The sequence below is a fragment of the Nomascus leucogenys genome, unplaced genomic scaffold, assembly GCF_006542625.1.
Source record: "Nomascus leucogenys isolate Asia unplaced genomic scaffold, Asia_NLE_v1 000830F_84031_qpd_obj, whole genome shotgun sequence".
Lineage (NCBI taxonomy): Eukaryota > Metazoa > Chordata > Mammalia > Primates > Hylobatidae > Nomascus > Nomascus leucogenys.
In genome coordinates, this window is record NW_022096663.1 from 1 (window position 1) to 26032 (window position 26032).

Sequence of the window (26032 nt, forward strand, 5' to 3'; positions counted from 1 at the left end):
GGGCTTCATGAAAAACCTTGGAGTAAAAAGACTCAATGGTAACCTGGAAATATTTTCTTTCCTTCATCTAACAATATTCTACTTATCCATGTGTTTTATTTATGAACCTATACTTTGAGGTAATCTTATTTGACCTCCTATGCTGTGCTTGTCTTTGTAATCTCATCTTATATTCAAATGCTCATGCATTATTAGAGTGCTGTTCTACAGTGAAATTTCAAGGGGATCAGGACAATGCTGAATCAATTAAATATTCAAATGGACATAACTGAATACTGACCCCTACCTCAAACCATATACAGTGCATTTCCACATGGATTCATGTTCTGAAGGTGAAGGGAACACAATAAAATATTCTCATACAGAAAGATTTCCTGACCAGGACAAAAAAGTAACAATTAAGAAGAAAAACTTAGTTTATATCAAAAATGATGATGTCTGTGTTTCAAAATATACCATTCAAGAATTAAAATGCAAACCAAGAGTGGAGAAAAATATTTATCCCAACATATACGCACATAAAATACAATACATGTGATTAATGAATGTAATAAATAAAAGAAAATGAACCCAGTGTAAAATTGGGAAAATATTTGAACAGGTACTTCATAAAATTGGAGGCATAAATATCTGGACAAATATGAAAAAGGGATTACTTTTATTAGTCCTCAGAATAATAAAAATTCATCCATAAGTTGAACTACAGGCCTCCATAAAAATTTGCAAAATTTAAAGACACACAGTATTGTGTGTTGTGAAAGATAAAGAATCAATGAAAGTTATTCATGGCTGGAGGTATGTAAACTGAGATACTTTTTGGCAAACTGACTATGAGCATTCCTTATGGGCTAGATATTCTAATTCTAAAATATATTCCACAGACTGCCTATGTGTATTTCAAGATAAACACAATGTTGATAATTGCAACAATTTTTATAGTAGCTCCAAATTGGAGACAAAATAAATATTCATCAACAGTAGAATTGCTAAATAAATTGTGATCTCATCATACAAAAGAATTTTACAAAACAGAGATAACACCAAAATGCAACAAATCAATGAATCTCAAAGAGAAGTTTAAGAAAAGAATTGAAACACACAAATGTTATATTACAGTGTTTTATTCAGATAAATTGTGAACTCCATTAATTGATACTAGAAGTTAGAATATTGAATAATATTTTGGAAGGTAATGGTTAGGAAACTTAAAAATTAACCAGGATAAGATACAGGAAGCATTGAAATCAAAGAGAGAAACTATAAGCATTTTTCATGCAGAAGAGTATTTTATATATATATATTAAATATTTTAATGTATAGAATAAGTTTGAAATAAATAAATTTGATGTTTTGCCTAATTTTTCAAATGCATATATTATAATTTAATTTATGATAATTTAACATCAACATTAAGACATAAAACTGTTTTATTATTATACTTTAAGTTCTGGGGTACATGTGCGCAACATTCAGGTTTGTTACATAGGTATACACGTGCCATGGTGGTTTGCTGCAACCATCAACCCATCATCTACATTAGGTAGTTATCCCAGTGATATCCCTCCCCTCGGACCCCACCCCCCAACAGGCCCCAGTGTGTGATGTTCCCCTCCCTGCGTAAGTATTGGGACTTTTCCCTCAGATTCAGCCTCAGACAGACATGCCTACAAATGTGTCCACTTACCACTTGAGTGGAAAACATCTTGGTTACGATTTGAGGAAGATTTTTTCTCATGGCTTCCAATCCTGAGAGTACAATGCAGCATTGATTACTGCTCAGAGAGAGTGGTCAGGCTATGGAGTAGGGAGTTTGGTACTAAAGACTAATTTAGAAAACATAATACTGCAAAAAATTATCTGTGAATCACCATAAAATTCCAATGACTCTCATGTAGGTTGTCTTGATATCAAAGGGTGTATATTTGAAGAAATGGTGGATAATAACCTTTTTTTGGGTGTTTTAGGAAGTCATATAATGAATAAAAGTGGTTTAAGAAAAGAATGAATTTGGCTCTAGTATTGTTAAGAAACAATAAAAATAAAGGAAAGAAGGGAGGATGATTGATTTCATGGTTCTGAGAAGTGGGAAGACATGAGTTTATGTACATAGCTTATTGGTGGAATACATCAGTCAGTCTAGGCTCAGTGGCTCAAGTTCGTAATCCCTATAATTTCGCAGTGCTACATCAGGAAAGGTTTTAAAGACGAATTTCCTTGAATGATTATGTGTTTTTAAATCCTGTGATGAAATATTTGGTATTAGAAAGCATAATTGTATTTCCCTTTAAAGGACGTGATCAGACAGGGCACATGCCCCGTATGGAGCTCAGAGCTCAGTGCTCACCCCATCACTGGCCTATGACAGATTCATGACCTCCAGGTGAGTGTCAACCTGCTGAAGTGATGACCACACAGTGCCCTTCAGCATGGCTTTTTTTTTCTCTTTTTCTTTCTTTCTTTCTGTCTTCTTCTTTCTTTCTTTCTTTTTTCTTCTTTCTTTCTTTCTTCTTCTTTTTCTTTCTTCTTTCTTTCTTTCTTTCTTTTTCTTCTTTCTTTCTCTTTCTCTCTCTCTTCCTCCCCCTCTCTCTCCTCCCTCCCTCTCTCTCCTCCTCCCTCCTCTCTCTCCCTTTCATCCATGCTGGAGGGCAATGGTGCAATCTCGGCTCACTGCAACCTCCACCTCCCAGGTTCAAGCGATTCTCCTGTCTCAGCCACCCAAGTAGCTGGAATAACAGGCACTCACTATCATGCCCAGCTAATTTTTTTTTTTTTTTTTGTACTTTGTAGAGTTGGGGTTTCGCCATGTTGTCCCGGCTGGTCTTGAACTCCTTACATCAGGTGATCTGCCTCTTGGCCTCCCAAAGTGCTGGGATTACAGGCATGAGCCACCACTCTTGGCCTCAGGCATGGTTTTACTGCAGGCAATTTTTTGTTTTTTATTAATCTTTCATCATATAAAAGGGAACAGACTGTAAATAGCAATATATAAGCATACGTAGTAATACAGTCCTTATGGTCAATATGGAAAAATAAATGAAAGGCTGGTGTAAATGGTAAATGGTCATTCAGTTTCCTCTGATTCAGGGCCTTTTTGGGGTCTGGGTCCCTCTGTGCAACCAAGGCAGTCATATGGAGAGAGATGATCCAGACCTGGCCCAATGGGTCTACACGAGCCTTCTGGGTCAACCTGCCTTTCAATAAAGACCAGGGCTGTGATGACTCCAGCCGTGTTCTCCACCACAGAGGGTGGAGTGCTCATAGTGGGTCCTTGGGCCATAGGAGACCCATTATACACATTGAACAACATGCCATCAAAGCATTCCCATCTGACACTGCCCAGGGCCCATAACAAGCTACAGCAGCATCATAACCTTTGCCAGCATGAAGCCCGATGTCCTTTTGGTTTATCTGTGTGGATGAGTAAACACACTTACGCTCACCTGTGCATACCCTCACACCATAGTGTACACTGTCCACAGTGGCACGCCTGCTACTGAGGGCTGTGTCTTTTATCAAGTCTTATTTCAAACTGGCTCAGCATGAGGAAATTGTGTATGCAACACTGACTTTTCCACTGAGTCACTCAAAATTAGTAAAATCATTTCAGGTAGTGTGTTGTTTTTCTTTTTCCTGTTAATGAAGGAACGCTGTGAGTGCAGGGGCACAGAAACGAGCAGTTGATTTGTCATTCCAAACGCATAAGCAAGTTCCAAATGCACTGAGAGGCGAGGAGGAGAAGATGCAAAGGGCGCCTTGGGAAGAACTGTTTTTGCTGTAAGCCCTTGGCGGCTCCCAGCATGCCCACTTTGATGGCATTCACCCCACTGCAGTCGTTGTCACCAATGTGACTTTGTTGTTTTAGAAGGATATGTTGTGGTCAGGGTTCCACCTGTCCTTCCCTAGACCACGGCCCTCCAGGCAGTTTCTAGGCAGGTCCCAGTCAAAATGTACTGGGTATAAACCAAGGACCAGGACCACAGAAACAGGAACCCCAGGGGCTTCAAGGGAAAGTGCTGGCTGCCAGGTGCAGAATCCATAGAATTACCTACCACGGGAGCCAGCGGGACCAGCGCATATCCCTGGGAGTCTGTCTAGAATTTCCCCAAATACTGTAAAAGAGAAAAGTACTCATACTTTACACGTGGAAGACTAATGATGTCTAGGAGTTGACACAGAACAGGAGGACTCTGACCACCACAGGACCAGCGAGATGTTGTCAGACAGAAATGAGCAAGCTTGAGTCTCCGGGCACACCAGGGGAAAGAGTAATGCAAGGCACCACCTCAGGGCTGTACTCACTCCTCAAGGCAGGCTTGGGTCCCAGGGTAAGGGCGAAGAGACAGCCTTCCCGTATCACGTAGTGTGGATGGCGAGATGCAGGGGATGTAGTCCTCTTGCCGGTGGGCTGCATGAAACAGCAGGCTTGCATCTTTTTCAGGCTGGGTCTGGCCTTACCCAGGGCTTCTGTTTCACCCACAACAGACTCGCCTCCACACCGGAGACCTGGTCACTGCTGACAGCAGGAGAGAAGCAGGCAGAGGGGCCCAGCACAGCCCTCCTGCATTCATAAATCTATTTTCCAACGAACATCACGAACTCCGTCTCCTGCTCCAGGAGGAAGCTCGGGTCTCAGGAAGTGGTCAATGCTGAGATGACAAAGCTATTGAAATTCTGATCTCCATAGTTTTGAGGTCTCTAGTGTTGCCAGGAGACTGTGAGGAGGAGCTTGAAAAGAAAGAGGCACATGATGTTTCACACTGCTTTTCCCAAGGGCAGCCAAGGGACAGCCTCTGCATAATGAGGTAATTCTAGATGATTGGCTCCACGCTCTTCCCTCCTCCTTCTAGTGAGTTTAGTGCTGGCTGACTGTAGAACACTTTATTCACAGAAGCAAGTAGAAAAATTGTCACTCTTAATTCACATGCTCTAACGTTAGACGGGGAGTGACCGGTTCTGGAGGGAAGTGCTAGGACCGGCTCATTTGTGTTCTCATCAGCTGCCTCAGTGTACACGGAGGTGGATTTCACTGGTGTTCATACATGCTTTCAAATCCACAAGAGGCTCTCCGAGGACAGAAGTGACTCACACCCACCGTAAAGCCATTTCTGTTGCCAGAGTCCCCAATCTCCAATCACCAAAAAATTCTCCACCAAGGGGCGAGCTCCAGCCATCTCACTTGTAATCAGTAGCATCGACATTGTCTGAGAAATATTTATTCTGTCCACTTTAAGCTTAATTTTCACAAACACTAAAAAGTAGTAAAATAGACTTTAGATTTTCCTCTAACTATATTTATATAGAAATCCCTGAGAAGGTAGATGTCAACTTGAAATTCACTATCTACAGTTAATTAACATCAGGGTGCCGGGAGGGACCCTGAGCCCCATCCCTGTGCACAGCAGGGGCTGGGCTGTCATTGCAGGAGAGCAAACCTGGTCTCCCTTCTGTGCAAAGAGGAGGGGGTGGGAGGGGCACGGCGGTGGAGGAATTCTTAGCCATCAGCACAGATGCTGGCAGGCCTGCTGTTCACTCACTCTGGGGGCCTGGAGGTCCCACCATGATAACACCACATTGCCTCACAGAGGCCCCTGCTTTTCTGTCCTTGGTAGACCTCAGGATAGGTGGTGCCTGAGATCATAAAGAACTTAACCAACTGGGAGAAGAAAACAGGCAAAGGAAGGAAGTGTGAATGAGGAAGAGAGATGAGGTAACAGGGGTGGGAGAACGTGGTGATAAAGCCAGGGGACAGTGTGGTGGCAACTGACACGAGAGGAGAAGGGGGCCCATGCTCATCAGTCCCCTCCTTCCTGAACAACATGAGGGTTACAGGGAGGGCAAGCCTCAGTGAGTGAATGCAGCAGTTCAAAGAAACAAAAATAGACAAAAATAATAAATGTTCTCCTAGGACACCAGGCTTTTAGGGAGGCCACTGTGAGACCTCTGAATGCCCGATGCCCAATAGTGCTGAGGGGGTAAGTGACAAAAAGCCTGCACCCCCCAGCCTGTGCACCATCTGAGACCGAGGAGCCTATGCCACCAGTACCTAGAGCTAGAGGAAAGGGCTTCCAAATGGCTCAGGAAGATGAGTGAGCATTTCACTCCACCTCTGGGACCAGATGACCACACTCCCCTGAGGAATCCCTTACCCAAAATAATTGAACATAATAATGTTGCTTAAATATAAACTGGCTCAACTGATCACCCCGACACTGACCCCAGGACACCCCCCTCAAGGTGGCTCCAGTTCCTCATCATCTAGACTTTTCTCCCTGCCCTCCCAAACTCCCTGAGCCTGGCTGGAGGCCTGCTTGTCCCCTCTGCTGCCCACTCCAAAAAGGATAAGAAACCAAGAGCATGGGCTCGCCACAGGTCGAGGAAAGAGGCTTGGCGACACTTCCTTTGACTTGGAAAATTCCTCTACTAGCAAATCTGCTTCCACATGGCAAAGATGAGAAGTGCTGGGCCAGTAGCCAGGCACACAGCTGCAGAAGCTACCTGGACCTGCCTCATGGGCCAAAGGGAAGGGCTGCCCATAGGCAAGTCACTTCTAGAACGAGTCCAGAGAGACCAGGGAGAGTCTGGGATCCAATCAGGGATGACCCTTCTTTCAGTTGGGCCTGGTGGGTTTTCAAAATCCAGTCTTTCCACTGGGGCCATACCAAAGCTCCCTGGGAGGTCAGGCTTCCCAGTCCCACCAAAGCCCCCATGAAGCTGTCATTTTCTCTCAAGTTGCATACACTGGCCAGGTAAAGGCAGCTTCTACTCACCAGGCAAGTGGCCAGCTCACCTTCAGATTTGCCAAAGAAATCTGGGTCCTGCCCCATACTTGCTGGCTTGGCAGGCTTTTCAAAATGCAGGTATCTCTGGAGCTGTTTTGTGGACACCAGGAGCATTACTTGACAAGCCCTGTGCTAGCCCCAGGGTACCCTGTGCACCTGGGTAAGGCTGGAACACACTGGGGACAGGGATCCAACATGTCCACTCTGGAACAGCGTGGGAACTGGAGAAATCGCCAGTTGTTTGCTGTCCTGCCATTGCTGTTCTACACATCCCTGGAGACTATGAGCATCGGTTACAGCGTGGTGGTGGCTGATCAGGACCAGAAATGTCCATTTTTGACCTGGAAGCAGCAGACACCTAAGGCTTAGGGTAGACGTGGGGGCTCCATACCATTCCAGTGCCAACTTCCATGGAGGAAACGGGAAGGAATGTCTGGCCACCCACCCAGGGTCAGATGCCACAACAGCCCGAGCAGAAGCTGCCTGACACTGGCTGTTCCAATGACAATAGGAATCCTTGGGAAGGTGGAGCCATTTGTGAGAGCTCAGGATGGGTGTCCTGGAAGTGCCACTTAAAGGCGACTGAGGCCTCTCAAAATCCCTGTGTTAGAGCTGCAGCTCTCCATGCGGGCTGCAGTGCAGTCACCTGTGGAGCTTTAGGACAGGCCCAGGGCTCAGCTTCCCGGACCAGTGCCTTGAGAACTTTCGCAGCAGGGATAGCCGGCTTGGAAAGGCATGCCTGGGAGACCATGTGACACTGCCTGGCTGGGTCCTGGGCTGACAGAGGTGAGCGTGGAGCTCGTGGTGACTTGGTAATGCTGTGAATTATGTACGTGTGGCAGGAAGGTGCCACAATGCCAAGGCCCCAAGTCTTGGAAATTCCATGAGGTCCACATGAGGTTGAACTAAACACCAAGTGCAGTCCTCAAAGGAAAAATAAAAGAAATACCCACATAAGGGACTCTTTGGAACTGAGTCTGGAAGAGAGGGCTTCCTGGTCCACTCCAGGAGAATTTACCTAAAATAAGTTTGCTTCCCATTGTATTCTCTTTGCTTGTTCTAAACATCACCTCCCCCCATTCCCTTAATTTGCATCGTTCTGGGCTCCTTACTCTTGTTGCATCCTTTTTTTACATTTTAAGGATGTCTGGATTCGATTTACTTAAGAGCATATATGGCTTAATTTTGTATTTCTGGTAATCATCTATTACATTTCCCGCATTTTATCAAATGACACGTTTTCCTCATATCTATTTTTAATATGTTAAAGATTTTGTATCCAGTTTACCTAAAACTCCTTGATTAAAATGAGTTTAATTCTAGCAATACATACATGCTTATCTCTGCATTGTTTTATAATTTTACGATAATGTTTTTCCCCAATTTATGACATTATGGATAATACTTTTTAAAAAGATACAATAAAATATGCTATGTCTTTCTCACTTGATCATGTGGCTGAATGAGTCAATCCCTCCATCAAATAGAAATATCTGGCATTACTTAATCTAACTAATGAAAACATCCATTGTGCACGTGCACCCACAATGAGAAGAAAAGACCAAAACAAACAGCCAAAAAGGAGAGAATCCCATGATTTCTGTGTAAACTCCTACAGATATCATAAACATTTATTGCTAGAAACAGTATTTTAAATGAAAGGTCTTCAGGCAAGTGTATTAAAACTGCCTTGGATACAAGGGGCCCTGTCACTTGTAAAACTTGGCAAATTGGATAACAATTAAAAATACAAAATTACGCAGAAAATACCCTTAATAAATTGAGGTTTTTTTGATTGAGACGGAGTTTGGCTCTTGTTGCCCAGGCCTGAGTGCAATGGCGCGATCTTGGCTCCCTGCCACCTCTGCCTCCGGGTTCAAGCGATTCTCCTGCCTCAGCCTCTCCAGTAGCTGGGATTACAGGCATGTGCCACCATGCTCGGCTAATTTTGTATTTTTGGTAGAGACGGGGTTTCTCCATGTTGGTCAGGCTACTCTCAGACTCCCAACCTCAGGTGATCCGCCAGCCTCGGCCTCCCAAAGTGCTGGGATTACAGGCATGAGCCACCACGCCCGGCCTCATAAATTGATCTTTAAACAAATCTTAATTGAGGTTCTCTAAAGGGAGCCTTTTAGGCAACATGCCCACTACGTGTACTGATGGCTAGGGTGGCTGGTGTCAGGCGAATCGATGTGGCTCCCCCAGCCCCTTCCTGGGAGCATCCTAGAAAGACAGCGTGGAAACGCCCGCCGCCTGGTGGTCCCCGTAGCTGCCATGGTGCCCAGCCCCGCCGCCTCACCCTGTCCTCGAACCCCGTGTCAAGCGCCCGCGGATTCTCACGTCCTCTTCTTCCAGGGCGGCGGGCGCTTCTACTGCACCTTGGCCTGGTGCTTCTTCTCGGCGTCCTCAGCCTCCGGTTTCTCCTCCTTGGCCACCTTGTAAGGCCACTTGGGTATCCGCAGGTGGCCATGACCTTGGTGCTGCCCTTCCGCGCCGGCCTCTGGGGCTGGAAGGTGGGCGCGGGCGCCTTGCTGAGGCGGACCCCAGGCACCATGCCCGACCTCAAGCTGCTCCGCCGCAGGCGCTCAGGGGCAGGAGGCTGGCCTTCCGCCGGGCGGGGTCGGCAGAGCCCCAGGACCCCGGCAGCAGGGCAGGTGGGAGGCCGGCTCTTGGGGAGCCCTCCCAGGAGCCCGCGGCCACTGGTCAGGGCCGCTTGTGCTGCTCTGTGCCCTCGGCTTCACCGCCTCCTGCGCCTGCCTCCCCATCCCCCGCCGCGCCGCCAGAATTTCCTGAGCCACCAGGATTTCCTGCATCGCCAGCCGCCTCTTCCCCACGCACAGGGAGCACTCGGGGCACAAGGTCTGGCACGCGATGGCCACGGCGGGGCTGTTAGAGGCTGGTGGTCATCCTGACCATGTGGTCCAGGGCGCCCCGGTCCTCCGGGCCACGCACGGAGCGCAGCGTCAGCGCGGACAGCTCGCAGTCCCTGAGCCTCTGCAGGCTTGTGCCCTGGAGCGGAGGCAACTCAAGCTGGTAATTTTCCCCCAACCGCTCCTGGCAGGGGCCCTCCAGGAGCCTCTGCATGAGGCAGACGTGTAAGTGGCCACACCTCTGGCGACATCCCACGGCGGGGCCCTCGCGTGGACACCTGCCCCTGCTAGCTCAGGGCTCCGATGCGATGGGTTCGACCCTGCATGGCGGCTTTCCACCCTGGTGCATGCATCCTTCAAGGTCAAGACCCAGGACATAGTTCAACAAGTAGTTGGTGGTGATAGCGTGCCCTGACTGGGCCAGAACAGCCTCTTTAGTAAAACAGCGCAGGAAAGTCATGAAACAGATCCTCAGCTCCTTTCTTCATTTTCACTTTAATTGCGTGATGCCTCTATGTCCCTCTGAGACATCTTTCCTGGGGTCTGGGACTCTGCTGTTCTTCAATGCCTACTGTGAAAGGTTCCTGGCCATCATCAGCCATGAAAACCTCAAAGCCCTCCGTCCTCAACGTCGGATCCCTGGGCCAGTGGCATCAGCCTCACCAGGAAACCTGTTCTTCTGCTCATTCTTGGGCCCCACCCAGGCCTATTCAAAGAAAGACTCCAGGGGCAGGGCCTGGCAGTCTGTGTTTCCACCAGATCTGTGTTAAAGCTCAAATGAACCAGTCCAGGTGATGCTGAGGCAGGAAGTGCAAGGCTGAGAGCCAGTGTCTAAGGCAACTGTGCCCATGGGGCCAGGGGCAGCTCATGCCTGTGCAGCTATGATTAGGGTTGCGTTCCCTTCCCTGCCCTGCCAGTTGACGTCAATTTGGGGGCACTCAGCTAAGGCCACCACGGTATATCCACAAAGCTGTGGTAGCAGGAGACATTAAGGCCAGTCTAGCCATTGTGGTCAGTCTCCTGTGCCTTCTCAAAGCTCAGCGCCCGCAACACCAGAGTCTGCAGCAGCCCCACTGCTCCAGGACGCCCTCCTCCAGGACGCTCTCCACGCCCTGGACGCCGTGCTCCTCCTGGTCCTGGAAAGGGTAGAAGGAATCGTCCCAGGCGATGCTGCGGGTGTGGGGCAGACAGGAGAAGTCCTGGAACTCTTTGTAGTCAGCGCGGTCCTCCTAGACCTGTGTTCCTAGGAGTGGGGACAGCGGTGGCGGGGTCATGCAGCGCGCCCCGCCACCCTGCGGCTGGGTCCCAGCCAGCAGCACCACACAGGCGGCCGGAGGCGTGGGCGGGAGGGGGGGGAGGCGTGGGTGGCTGGCGAAGGCTCTGGCCCGGAAAGCCTGGTGGGCGCCAAGGTCCCTGCTTCTTGCTTCTGTGTCCCCAGGGAAGCCCTAGCTCCGCCCCCAGCCCGGCGGAAACCTCACTTCTTTTACATTATTGTTTGTTTTTATTTTAATTTTTAGGACATTGATAAAATCACTTTCTGATTTTTGAGATTAAAAATTAAATAATTTTCAACTTTACCCTTTATTAAATGTTTCACTATTTTAATGCTTTTATTTTTTGTATACTTTAATTATTGTCATTTATATCTTCAATTATTATAGAAGAATTTTAGAAAAGTCTTTTCACATAATAAAGTCTAATTAATTAACTATTATTTATTCTCTCCTCTACCTCATATACGTACTTTAACCTTTTAGAACACTTTGTTTTGAGACTGTTGTTACTTATGTGACATTTTAACTATTATTCTTCACTCTTCTAGTGAATTTTTAATGTCATTCAAAGGGTACATCTTTCTATACTGAGAATTAAACATAGTTCTCAACAATATTCTCAAATATTAGGAATTTCACCTTCCAATGGCATGTTACGTATGTTCTCCTTCCCTTCTAATGCATATTCCCCGCCCCCCGCCCCCTGCTAATTTTGTATTTTAAGTAGAGACAACGTTTTACCATGTTGAACAGGCCAGTCTTGAACTCTTGACCTCAAGTGATCCAGCTGCCTAGGCCTCCCAAAGTGCTGGGATTGCAAAAACAGCAACTAAATGCTGGAATGATGACCGGGAACTTGTCTAGAGTCTCCAGTGATTATCCTCCTTATAACAAGGCAGAAAGCCTTCCTCAGAATTATCTAGACTGACATTACTCATTGTCCAGACCTGTTAACAGACTCCTGCAACCAGTGCTGTGAGTCTCAAATGTGCTCCTTCAGTAATGCAGTAGAAGGCCTGAGTTTCCACATGGTAGTATCCTTCAATGCCTGGAGACTTTTAAGGCATAAGAACGTATTGACTCTATGAACTATATGTTTTGTAAAATGTCAGGTTATGTGAGGTGTTTGGACAAATTAAGTTTCAGGGTGATATCCACTATTGAGACAGAAAATTAGTCTAAAGAATTAAGACCTCAAAGTCCAGAATGAGAAAAAAATTGTTTTGCTTAGAGCCTCCTTATAATTGTCCTACTTGTTTTATAGATATAAGCACTAGAGGACAAGCTCTACCTGATATAGCTGGCCTAGACATATGCGGATTTAATTGTAGAAGAAAGAATTATACCTTTCAGGTAAAATGGCTACAAATAATAATTAGTTGCTGTTTTTGAGACAAGTTCTTACTCTGTCACTCAGGCTGGAGTGCAATGGCGCAATCAGAACTCACAGCAGTTTTATACTCCTGGACTCAAGCAATCCTCCCAACTCAGCCTCCTGAGAAGCTGGGACAACAGGTGCGCATCAACACTCAAGGCTAATTTTCTGTTTATTTTCTGGTAGAGATAAGGTCTTACTATGTTGCACAGGCTTATCTCAAACTCCTGGCCTCCAGTGATTTTTCTGCCTTGGCCTCCCACAGCACTGGGATTATATGTATGGCCCCTGTAACCAGCTTTAGATCAATTTTATTTAATACAGATAGCTTCCCAACTAAGAACATTTTATTAGAATTCTCTTAATTCAGCAAAGCGTTGTTATTACTGACCCAGTCTTCACTTATTTTCAGCTTAGATGCAAGAACAAAATTATCTTTCTGTTTTAATTTGTTTTATTTTATATTTTCAAGGTGCACAATATGCCGTTTTGAGATACATGTGCATAAGGAAATGATTACTATAATGAAGAAAATTAACAAATCGATCATACCACTTAGCTGTGCTTCTTTTTTATGATAAGAACACCAAAAATCTAGTCTCTCAGAATATTTCCCAAAAACAATACAAGATTATCTAATATACCTACAGGTTGTACATCAGATTCATTTATTCTACATTATGGCACCTTTACCACTGTTACCCTTCATTTACCTATTTTCTTCCCATGAATGTAACCACCGTTTTTAATGTATTGAACTTTTCAAAATCGATTTCAAATATGAGTGGGACCATGAAGTATTTTTGTCTGTGCGTCTGTCTTATTTCACTTAGGAAACCTGCCATTTACATGTCTCCTAAATTTAGTACAGAAATAAAGTGCTAGTCAAGAATGTGTCTCACTTTTGTTAGATTAATTTTTTCCAAGTTATCCTCTTTATCAATTTTTACTTTTTGTACTATCGAAGAGTGACAATTCTTGTATTAAAAGAAACTATAACCAGGCTATTCATAAATAACTTCTTTGAGAGATAAAAATCTCAGGAAGTTCAAGATTTCTGTATTAATGATTGACAATGTTCTTAGTGGTCTCTCTTAGACTTATTTCGATTGTAAGTAAGTCTTGGTGATATTCTAACATAAATTCTGACAGGTGAAGAGAATAAATAAATTAAGTATCTCTAGGAGAATCAACAGAATAAGATTATCTTGGTTAAATGGCTAAGAAAATATGGTAAATAGACACAAAAACTTTTTCATCTTCCAAAATCAGAGTCAAATACTAAGTGATGGTGAAGTAGCTAATTCTGTCTTCCTGCCAAAGTGAATGTGAGCTAAATTAGAAGAATGTCAGGAATAAATTTTTCCTTGAAATCTAACAACAAATAATGTAATTAAATTATGAGGCTTTGCATAGAGTTTTAGCATCAACAGAAAAGCTCACAAAACATAGGTGAAAATCAAAAAGGAGTGCTGGGTTGGAGCCCTGAGGTGAATAATTTTATCAGCTCAGATCACTTGGAAAAAGGCAGCGAGTCCAAAAGAAGCTGGTGATAGGCTTTCTCTCTGCTAACTCCTAATGTTCTGCATGAAATATGTGGAGACAGAAGAGAGACAGTTTATTATAGTCTACGTGATATACAGTGAAGGAATAAGAGAATCTTTCTGATAATTATCTTCAAAATTTGGAGAATCATTCCTATCAAAATCGTTCATTTAAGGGACTAAAATATAAATAAGATGTTTCTTGCCACATAACCCTCAACTAGCCAGGCTCTAAAAAGGATGACACTGGACACCTCGACAGTGGTAAAAAGCAGGGTTTACTCACTCTTGAATCACTAACAACTGGTGCTAACCTTAGGCAGCAGCTTATCTATTTGGTTGAGGTTCAGCTTTGTTTCATTGAACAAATCTCTTGGGTGAATTTCAGTTGTGCCAGTCATTTAATTTGTTTTCTGAATCAAATGATAAGAATAAATATGGTTTAGAGTGTAAACAGCATTCCCAGATACATTACCACTTAGTGTCCCATCTGCCTAATTTTGAACCTATAGGACAGGAATAAAAGCATTGTGAGAAACACCTGGTAATTTCTTCACAGCCAAATACTCTTGTCCCTCCTACTTTTCTTCTGGCTTTCCTGCTGCATGGGACATGGCAATAAATGGAAGTTTCCTGCACAAAGAGGTAAAATTCACTTGTTGAAGATGTCAGTCTTCTTCTTGACCAACTCCTATATTGGTACAAACATGTGAGAGAAATGCACCTTCTGAATCATTTCAAATTCGTGGTCTTTGTTAGAGCACATAAGCCGGTGCGCTAGGAGACGTAGCTATTACATTCTTTTATAGAATTTTCCATTCTGTATCACCTGGATTCTTATTTAAAATGTAAACAAAGTTTGTTCTTTGTACTGCATAAGGAGGTTTATACCACTTTATGCTTAGTAAGTAATTAAATTTATATGTCAGTTTAAATAAGGACAGCCTCCATTATTCTAAGTCTGTTCCTGTTCCCCATCATCTTATATAGGAAGCTTCCTCTTTCGATTATTTCTATTAAAAAACCTAAGACAATTGAAATCAACCCTGCAAAATTATGCTGCAATTATTTTAAACCCTAACATAATAGTGTTATCTTTGATATGAATCTGAAAATCAATTTATTTCTTATCTTTTGATAGATATTCATTAGTATGTTCTATCCTATTTTGTTACTTATATTTTGGAAAAGTTTCTTAATGTTAGAATAATATTTATACATATTAACTCCTCTACTTATCCATTTACCATTCTTATTTACTGTGTGATCTATTCTAAAAATTGCATTGAATAATTGTAATATATTAGCAAAGAAGACAAATACTGCCATTGCCCCCTTGGAATTTTCAATCTGCGAGTAATAAGTACAAAGTTTTCTGAATATTATAATCTGATATAATATATTCAGAGAAGATGTAATAGCAGAGCAACCCGGCACTGAAAAACTGTTGTATGAGCTGAAATGTGATTAATAACTAGGATGTTGAGAAACAATAAAGTCTGTGAGGTCAACTTAACTTGCTCAGACTTAAAAAGAAAATAAGCAGCTTTTTATTCTTTGTAAGATAAGATATCCACCACTTCATTATTCTACCCCAGGCTGGTTCAAATATACAACTAAGACAAATGATTTACAGTGTGTACAAACTGAAAACATACTCTCTGAAAAAGGAATCAGATTAAAAAAAGAACTTACATTGTATGATTTTATTTACCTGAATGCAAAAACATAAAAAGTAGATTAAGTGCTGTCAAGGAATAGGGGAGGGTGAATGGAGAATAAGTGTTAATGTGTATGGGGATTCTTCTGGAAGTGATAAAAGTGCACAGGCAGTAGAGAGCTCTGATGCCTGCACAAGTGTGATATACTAACAATCTCTGAATTAAATACATTAGAACATGACTTGCACGGTAAGTGAATTAATCTCAAAAAAACTAGTACAAAAGAAATTATTGATGTTCTAGTAAAGATTCCACAATAATTTATTAATTAAAATAACTTAATTAACAAATGTACAGATTCAAGGTGGTTATCCCATTTATAACCATAAAGTAATTACATTCCATGAAGTTACAATGAGCTCACAGGCTCTCACACTTAGGGTCTTAGGACACTATTTGCCTCATATATGGGACGTCACAATAAATCATCATGAAACCAACTTTTCATGTACAACCAAAGCAAAAGAAAGGCCTCAGAGGGGAAGAGAAGGAGGAAGGAAGAAAACCATAGATAAGAGAACCTTTAGAAACATCAAAAAACCTCACAGATCCATTATCATAATCCAGAAACACCCCAACCCGACCCAGAGGCCTTTGCACATACTGAATTAAAGGTGGAGAGTCGGTGGAGAGACTACAGTGGTTGCTCCTTTTTGAGGAAATTTAAAAAAATGTTTCATCAGAATCAATAACGATATTGGCATCTGCAGTCCTGAAATCTCTACAGACTCCCAGAATCCAGTTGGAGGAGAGGGTCACATCCACCTCCCAGAAATGCCTGTGGGAGGTGAATGCTTGTGCTCCCCACACAGCAAAGCTCTCCACTCTCTGGGGATCCATGGGAGCACTGAGATGGTCATCTCCAAATATCACATATCTCACATCCTCAGAAAGGCTTATATAGCAAGGAATCATTTCTGTGCTCAGAGCATTATCCACTGACAAGGAAAAAATATTATATTAGTCAGTGCTATGAGGGACAGAGGCTCTGTGGCCCAATTATTCACTTCATTTGCTCTTCTTCCCAGAAAATACAAAAAAAAGGAAGCCAAGAGAGTTCAGCCCCATGCATCCATGAAGATGAAAAGTTATTACACCTCTACAGCACATACAATTATGTATTATTCCTTAAATAATAGAGAAAAAACGTGACCATCTCACTGGGCAAAGTAATGATTTAATGTCTGTCTCTGCATATTTTGTTTCAGGACATATCTAAAATGTTTTCTTTCTTCAATAGAAAAATCTTCTTGTATTATTTGTCTTTAAGATCATCAACAGGTAGACATCAATTTGCTGTGATGTGAGAATTTATTGGAATGTAAGTAATGCCTCTTATAGTCTCACACATATAAAATTTGGTAGAAATTAACACATGTAAAATTTATAAGTTTCTGAAAAGAATACTCTGGCTTTACATTATCTGTTTAGCTCCTGATTCAATCTACTCTGGGTTCCTGCCCTCTGCTACTTAGACCTGCTCTCTAGAATGAGCCTAACAGGGTTAAGTCTCGTTCACAGATCCCTCACTTTTCACTTGTTACGAGATGTATCTGATGGCATTAGAATTGTCCTGATTATGGATATTTTAGTCATTTTCTTTGTTGATCAAAATGTTCTGATTTTGTGGTAACTTGTAGAATGCATGTAAATGCACATAGAATGGAAACAATTAAAAACCATTATGCCAAATCTAAGCCATCAAAATTGAATTAAATTGAATAAACACAAAATACTGATGCCACCATGAGAACTAGTGTCTTCATAACTACATGATCTGAATATTCTTTGTCCTCTTATTCTGCATATAAAGTGTGTATCTTTACATTTTCATCAAACTGTAAGTCAGGAAATTGAGTTTCGATCATTGTAATACTATGCAGGTAGAGAAGATGCACATGTCTTGGAAAAGTATGTATTACCTACATGTCAAAACTAATAAAACTTAAATGGGAAAAGCCTCAACCAAGGGACCCAATAAGGAAATAATTTGAGGCTGGACTGCCAAGCAGCTGGCTCTTACCTCTGAAGTTGTTGAGCATGTCTAGGACTCCAGTTATGCTCCATGAAGTGAGCTCTGGGTTCACTGGCTGGGGCTTTTGCATCTGTGCAAAATCAGTCCTGCAAAAAAATGGCCTCAGCTATTGTTCCAGGCCCAGAGTTAATCACACAGTCATACAAAGGTATCACATTTTCATAAAAGATGTTTCCTCAGAATTCTGCCCGTTTTGGTTAACTGGTTGTACATTTTATTCCACACTCTAGGGTCCATAAGGATGTTACTTTTTCTAAATTTTACTTCCATAAAAACCCAATTTCCCCAGATATATTATTCTCAGACATTATACAACTTCTAAAATCATTAAAAGTCATTGCCTCCCTCTGCCCATCACACCCCCTGAGGGTAGGCAGAAATCTTGGGAATATTTCAGAGAGCAGAAATCTCAGACAAAAAGCTTTGGGACCTCAGGCTGCAGTTGTCACGAATGCTAGTCAGTGTCTGACAGAGAATGTTCACTGAGACAAAAGGCTTTAATCTTTTGTGCAAATCAAAGGAGTCTAACTCCAGCCTGAGAACCCTGCTGCTGAGGGTCCCGAGGTAACCATTTTCCTGAGGTCCTTCCTAGAACTGGGTGTACGGTGATGGAGCAGGCCCGGGTCACTGAGGCTTTTAGGACCAAAACATCCCTCCTCAGCCCATCCTTAGGGAATCTCTCTCCTCCTTCTGTCTTTTTTTTGTTTTTTAACCTCTGACCCCTCTAGAGTAGAAGACTCCTCTATGATTCCTCAGAGTAATTTTGTATTAAGATCTGTGGGGTATGGCTGGTCAGGATGGATGAAATGGGAGAACAAACTTCCTAATGGCAAATTGTTTTTATGTATATTTTAATTCATACAAATTTTAAGATGAAAACTTTCCAGACCAAAGAGAAGAAGACCTCAGGCCCTCTTTTGAAACAAAATTGGAAATAGCCCCTGACAACGATGTTAGTACTCAAAATGTATACATCCCCTTCATTCACAAGAGAACAAACTTTTCCCAAATAGCCTTGTTTTTAGTGTAAACTCACCTTGCTGATACATTTCCCACATCCGGCAAAAAAACAAAAGATAATGTTAATTATGAGAGATTTTTCCTTCTGCATCTTTTCTCATACTCTTGTTTCTTTGTTTTAGTGTTTTAATAATGTATATCTTTTTTATTTCCTGCTAAGGAATCATTCAAGACTACATTAATAACAGAACCTCAACTAAACAATAAAAAGCTTCATCAGTGGGCATTAAGAAGAAAGGAGCTCAGCAAGAGATGGTGGAGTAAAGCAAAGATATCTAGGTTTCCAGTGTCATTAATTTCCTAATCTTATTTCCAAGGAAAGCTCTGACCCCATATGACAACTATTAAAACAAAACAGAGAACCATATGAGAAACAGTACATGGACACTGATGAGCAGCTTTGAGAAATCTTGCCCAGGCAAGGGGAAACCCCTCAATGTCTTCAGCAAATCACTGCTGTCTGGGAGATCAGAGTGAGGAGGAACTAGGGCATGTAAATGGAATATTACTAACCTTCCCCTGGCCTAGAGTTCTAATGATTTTGGATGATCTCTCTGTGTGGATAGTACTCCAAATTATATTGAAGAGAACTTTGTTATATGTTATCAGCTAAAATGGCAAAAATTTCCCAAAGATTATCAAAGTATGCAGTAATAAGTGAATGGAGAAATGTAATGGTGGAAGTCAGACAGCATGTGTCACTTAGCTTAGAGCAGTGACATATGCAGGTGATATTTGCATGTCCTGGCAGCACTGTCCAGCAAAGGCTTCCTGTCTCTGAGGATGGACCCTCCCTCTTCACCTGGAGCAGCTCCAAGTCAGGCATGCAGCATGTCTCCCACAGCTCTCCGTACATGTCTTTCATCCCTTCTAAATGTTGGGTCATTCTCACTTGACTGTCTTGTAGTTGTTGGAAAAGCTCTTTTGCTTCTCTTTCCAGTGCCTGCAATTGCAGTTGCTCCTCCTCTTCGAGAAATATATGCATCTTTTGATATTGAATACTGATTATCCTCTTCCTTAATAACACATAGTTCTGCAGAGACGTTTGGTTAAAAGGATTACATGTTCTCACTCTCAATAGAAAACTTCAAATAATTATATGCTGGGTGTAATCAAGCAACTTAGAAACTTTCTGCCTCACTCTTGCAAGGAGTCTTGAACATTTGCTATCTTCTTCTGTCCATCTTTTTCAATGTTCATATTCTCTCTCCCTTTTTAAATCAAACCTTTATAAAGACTCCTGGTTTCTGTCACTGTGACGCTTCTACACATTTGTTACTGAGTCAATTATTTCCTCTATTAATCTCTCTTTTAGGATTTTTCCATGTCTGATTCACCTACATGTTAAAAAAGGTTTAGCCATACACCATATTATGCAGTTTTTTTTTACTTGTACCACATTTTTACTCTATATACTATTCTATTTCTTTCACCTTCCTCACACCCAATCTTAGTGAAATGTTGTCTCATCTGCAGTGTCTGAAAAGGTTTATACCAACCTTCAAATTTGAACTAGAATACACATCATTCTGTTTATCCAATATACTAGAATTAATTTGGCTAGCTTGTGTGGGCTTCTCTGTTTGCAACTCCTATTATATCAATTGAAATCACTACATTTTCTTGGGAAGAAATCACTATCTTTCAATGGTAGTTTGAATTTAGCTAAAAATTAAAAGCTAACATTGTGTTTATTTGCATAAAAACAAAGAAAGCATTTTCATTCTTACCTCTAACGAATGAAATTTGCTAGTTTCCTGATTTAGATTGTTTCGTGTCTCTTGATTGATTTTCCATAAATAGTTCATTTCCTTTATAAGTTTCTCCTGCAAAAGAAGCAAGAAGCTGCACCCATTAATGGGTGCAGGAAATCAACATGGCACATGGATACATATGTAACAAACATGCACATTGTGCACATGTACCCTAAAACCTAAAGCATAATAAAAAAAAAAAGCAAGAAGCTTAGCAATAATGAAGACAGTATAGTAGATTTCATCCCCTTATCAATAAAAAAAAAGACTGTAATTGAAAGAAACATAAATTAAGTTAGAGTGGAGTGGTCAGATTTTTCCAAATTAAACACATTTGGTTCTAATAATTTAGATGTGAAAAGTGATAGAAACATAATAGAGAGTTTTAAGGGACCCTTCAGATAATATCATCAATTTTCTGAGAAACTGGCTTTTATATAACCTGACTTTGGAAAGTGTTCTTGGTGCTGGCCGCCTGCTCCACAGCTCCATTCTATATGTTTGAACAATGTTTCTAAGTAAATCTCCTTTAGGGAAGTCTCAACGCAGCTATGATTAGAGTGCCAAATTAGTCAGCAACATTGAAAGGACACATTTATGTGTCATGATTGACATGGAATTATCACCACCTCCACCATCTGCATTCTCATCACCATCATTATCATAGGCCCTCATCATTCTTATTTGGGATTCTACATAATTCAAACTGCCTTAGAGGCATCACGTACCCTGCATTCCTCAGCAGCCCATCCTATTGGGCTGTGGCTGTGAGCCATGTGCTCTGGTGACTCAGAGCAGGGCCCACAGAGCAATCTATTGTAAGCCTCACAGAAGAGTTCCTTAGTCTCCTCATGGAGCACACCGATATTGTCTGAGCTGTTGATGTTCTGAGGTCTGGTCTGTCTGGCTAGGGAAGCCAGCTTTTTGAGTGCCACACTGGTGTTGAAGTTGGGCTTCTCTGAGATTTTTCTGCACAAAGGGCAGTGAATTGGTGCTGTGCCTTCTTCTGAGCAGAGGCAGAGGCAGGGCCTGCAAAAGCTGTGCCCACAGTCAATGGTGACCGGGTCTATCAGGTATTTCATGCAAATGCAGCAAATGAGCTCATTCTGGAAGACTCGCAGGGCATCTGAATCCGTGTTTCTGAAAATTAAAAAAAAAAAGTGAGAATTTCTTTCTCTTATTTTTATTTGCCCCGATGAAAAGGAAAAAAAGGCTGGCGGACAATTTTCCTTGTCTACTTGAGCTCTGTCCAATATGTCTAATAATTTAGCTCCAGTACAAACTGAGACATAGTAAATTCAAACATGCTGAATTTATAAAGTTTTCCCTCAATAGTCATCGGAGATTCAGTCCGGGACTCCCTGAGATACCAAGATCCTAAGATGTTCAAGTCTCTTATTAATAAATGGTGTGGGATTTGTATGTAACCTAAACCTATCCTCCTGAATACTTTATGTCTAGATTACTTTGAAGGCCTAATACAATGTAAATGCTATATAAATACTTGTCATGCCATACTGTTTAGGAACAGCAAGAAGATTAAAAATATGTACATGTTTGGCAGGGCGCGGTCACTCATGCCTGTAATCCCAGCACTTTGGGAGGCCGAGGTGGGCGGATCACGATGTCAGGAGATCGAGACCATCCTGGCTAACATGGTGAAACCCCGTTTCTACTAAAAATACAAAAAATTAGCAGGGTGTGGTGGCACCTGCCTGTAGTCCCAGCTATTCGGGAGGCTGAGGCAGGAGAATAGCTTGAACCCAGGAGGCAGAGGTTGCAGTGAGACGAGATGGCACCACTGCACTCCAGCATGGGTAATAGAGTGAGACTCTGTCTCAAAAAAAAAAAAAAAAAAAAAAAAAAAAAAAGAAAGTGCATGATCAGTACAGCAGCTTTTTTCTCCCTGTAAATATTTTTTATCTGAGATTAGTTGAATTCACGGGTATGAAACTTATGGATATGAACAACCGTGATGCAAATGAGAAAATGAGACAACAGGCATTTTTGTTAAACAAGCTGTGCTCTCAATCATTCCCAGTTACTTAGACAAGCTTAAAGCCTGGGCAGAGGGTAAAAGCTGGGATGATTTCTGAGTCACTTATATAAGCTAATTAATGAAGAAGCACATTCTGAATGTCATCCTGTCTCTGTCATTCTATCTCTCTCAATGATTCCATGATGATAATATATGAAAGACACTCAGTATCTATGGTATTATTCTATACTCCCTGCCTCCAAACTCACCTAAGAAGTATGCTCAGACAATTATAAATAAAGTAGCTTTTATCTAAGATTGATTAATCAGAGTGGATTGTCAACTCCTAAAATTATCAATCATTAAATTTGTCCTTTTAACTTTAATATCAAAACTCTTCCTTTCAATACATTAAATGTAAATAATACCTATTATTTTTAATTAGGAAAGTTTTTTCCCATAGTCAATTCAGATGATTAGAGAGAACACTTTCACATTCTGAAATAGCCAATATTTCACCTATAATAATTAACAAGAATTAATCAACAATTAATTATCTTCTAAAATAACAAAAAAATGAAGATATGTATTAGGTTTTCCACTCTACGCTAGAAAATCCAGAAATGCAGTTAACGGAAGCGTGGCTGCCAATTCACCTTTCCCCTTAGTGACTTGGAAGTTGCAGCTTCTTGGGAGCCCTTGCCACTTGGTTAGATCTATTGATCTATTTTCTTTCTTTCTTCTTTTTTTTTTTTTTTTTTTTTGTTGTTGTTGTTGAGATGCAGTCTCACTCTGTCACCCAGGCTGGAGTGCAGTGGCGCGATCTCAGCTTACTGCAACCTCCACCTCCCAGGTTCAAGCAATTCTCCTGCTGCAGCCTCCCGAGTAGCTGGTATTACAGGCGCCCACGACCATGCCAGGATAATTTTTTTGTAATTTTAGCAGAGACCGGGTTTCACCATGTTGGCCAGGCTGGTGTCTAACTCTAGACCTCAATCGATCTGCCTGCCTTGGCTTCTCAAAGTGCTAGGCTGCAAACATGAGCCATCATGCCCGGCCGATTAAATCTATTTTCAACAGCTTTCAAATCTAGTCTGCAAACTGCAAATTTTGAAGAGGCAGCAAATAAGACCTTTGCAACAAGAATTTTCAAAATAATTCAACATTTTTAACATTCACTTTGGCGTACATTATAACCACTACTACATGCCGACATTCTAGTGAACATTTTAGGTATTTTATGGGTTCTATCATTGCATGAAACTATGGAAATATATCTTTTCACACTTAAGAAAAATCTAACAATACAGAAAACAGTCACACAAAAAGAATCAAATAGCAAGGGAACACAAACCATATCTTACAAACTGAAGATACTTTATATTGATTTTCCGTAAAATCACTAAGACAGTTATTTGTTTGCTTAGAAAAGACCCAAGCATGCTGCCAGGTAAATTTAAGTATTTTTAAGAGTAAAAGTGAGCATGATGGTTTTGCTGCACATTTTATACTCACAAGGCTACTATGAATGGTCTCAGTCTAGAAGCTCTGTAGACATCCAGATTAGAAGTAACTCCTGGTGCTCCAAAGCCTAGCAGCCACAAATCCAGTGGGTCCTCACTGAAGGAGAGAAATCTCTGGACAAGCATCCTTTGAAAGTGTATGGGCCCTCGAAAGACCACACCCACTTCCTGAGGTGGATTAGATTGCATAGAAACCGGTAAATTGGCTGATTAGGTTTATGAAGTATTGAAATCCACACTTGGGGGCTCAAAGCTCAACAGACAAGTTTGGAATGAGATGCAAGAAAGTTGACTTAACACAGGGTATTCAAAGAAATATTTTAAGTATAACAATTATTTCACTAAATATTATCACAAGCTAATTTTTGTTTTGTTTTGTTTTTGTTTTAGTTTGTTTGAGATGGTATCTCACTCTGTCACAAAGGCCGGAGTGCAATGGCTTGGTCTCAGCTCACTGCAACCTCTGCCTCTCGAGTTCAAGAGATTCTCCTGCCTCAGCCTCCCAAGTAGCTGGGATTACAGTCACCCACCATTATGCTCAACTAATTTTTGTAGTTTTAGTAGAGACGGGGTTTCACCCTGTTGCTCAGGCTGGTCTCAAACTCCTGATCTCAGGTAATCTGCCTACCTTGGCCTCCCAAGGTGCTGGGATTACAAGTGTGAGCCACTGCACAGAGCCACATGCTAACTTTAAAATTTTGTTTCTCACTCCGTTTTAAAATTATAATTGCTTAAATGCCTAGCTGTAATTTATCTGAATATGTTCAAAGATAAACCATTAACTGGGATTACCAACACATCTGTGCTATGTAACTCTCTTGTTTAAAAAAGTATAACAAGGAACTTAATTGTGTTTCACTGAATTGTATATATAATGGTTGATATAATTAGCTGTTTTTCTTATTTTTACTATTTTATGACTATTTCCTAATGATGGATTTATATGAAAATAAAGTCTTTTATTTATCCACCTTTTTGAATAATTTCAAAACTGAAACTTTACATATATATGTACATAACTATCTATAACAATGTTATGTATTCATATTTTTAAAATTATGTAATAATTAATTTACACAATAATAATTATTATTATTACTTTTTTTTTTGACATGCTGTCTCCCTCTGTCAACCAGTCTGGAGTGCAATGGCAGGATCTCGGCTGACTGCAACCTCTGCCTCCCAGGTTCAAGTGATTCTCCTGCCTCAGCCTCCCGAGTAGCTGGGATTACAGGTGTCTCCCACCGTGACCTGCTAATTTTGGTATTTTTAGTAGACATAAGGTTTCACCAAGTTGGCCTGGCTGGTCTCGTACTCCTGACCTCAGGTGATCCGCCCATCTCGGCCTCCCAAAGTGCTGGGATTACAGGCATGAGCCATGGCACCTGGCTGTTATTTACACAATAATTATGTCCATAATTATCTTTAATAGTGCATGAAAGTTATTTGTAACACGGTTGCCATACTAACAGATTTTGTTGTCTTTTACCATGATTTAATAAATCACCAATGTTTATACATAGTTGTATTCATAAATTATCTAATGTTTGGGGATTTAGGTCATTTCTATAAACTTAAAATTAACAAACCTTGCTAGAAGTTGAAAAAGTAGAAATCTATATAAAAGCCACCATTTACATATTAAGAGACATTTAAAAAATTATAAAATTCATAAAACCCAGCATATCCTAGAAAAAGATGAAGTGGCTGTCTTTTTAATCAGTCCATGGCATTGCAAATTAGTATGTTTTCTGAAGTGTCATTTGATCAGCATTATGCTTCAAAAAATATATCCAATAAAGTTAAGAAAAGGTAATCATAGATATATATATGCAGACTTTTCCACAAATGTTGTTCTTTGAAAACAGATTCAAACACTTCTTAAAATGTTGCATATTATCTACCTCAGTGTAGAGAAGAAAGACTTTCTGGTATTCTCACTTCTCAGTAAAAATTTGATTCTACATTTTGTAGACCGCCCTGTATTAGACAGAAATAAACAATAAGCAACTTATGAGATGCATACGAAAGAATAAAAAGTAGTTGCACATTTTAGTGCTAGAAGCCGAAAAAGTTATCTATTTTACTACAAGTGTGTTATCATGCAGGGTAGGTAAGAGAGAAAAGGCAGTATTTCCTTACCTAACCAAAAAATACTC

General features: G+C 41.4%; 2 pseudogenes; both read right to left on the bottom strand.

Moving 5' to 3' along the window:
- Positions 1–9038: 9038 nt before the first annotated feature.
- LOC115834010 lies at positions 9039–14243 on the bottom strand (annotated as a pseudogene).
- Positions 14244–16007: 1764 nt separating this feature from the next.
- Positions 16008–23999, bottom strand: LOC115834011 (annotated as a pseudogene).
- Positions 24000–26032: the final 2033 nt, after the last annotated feature.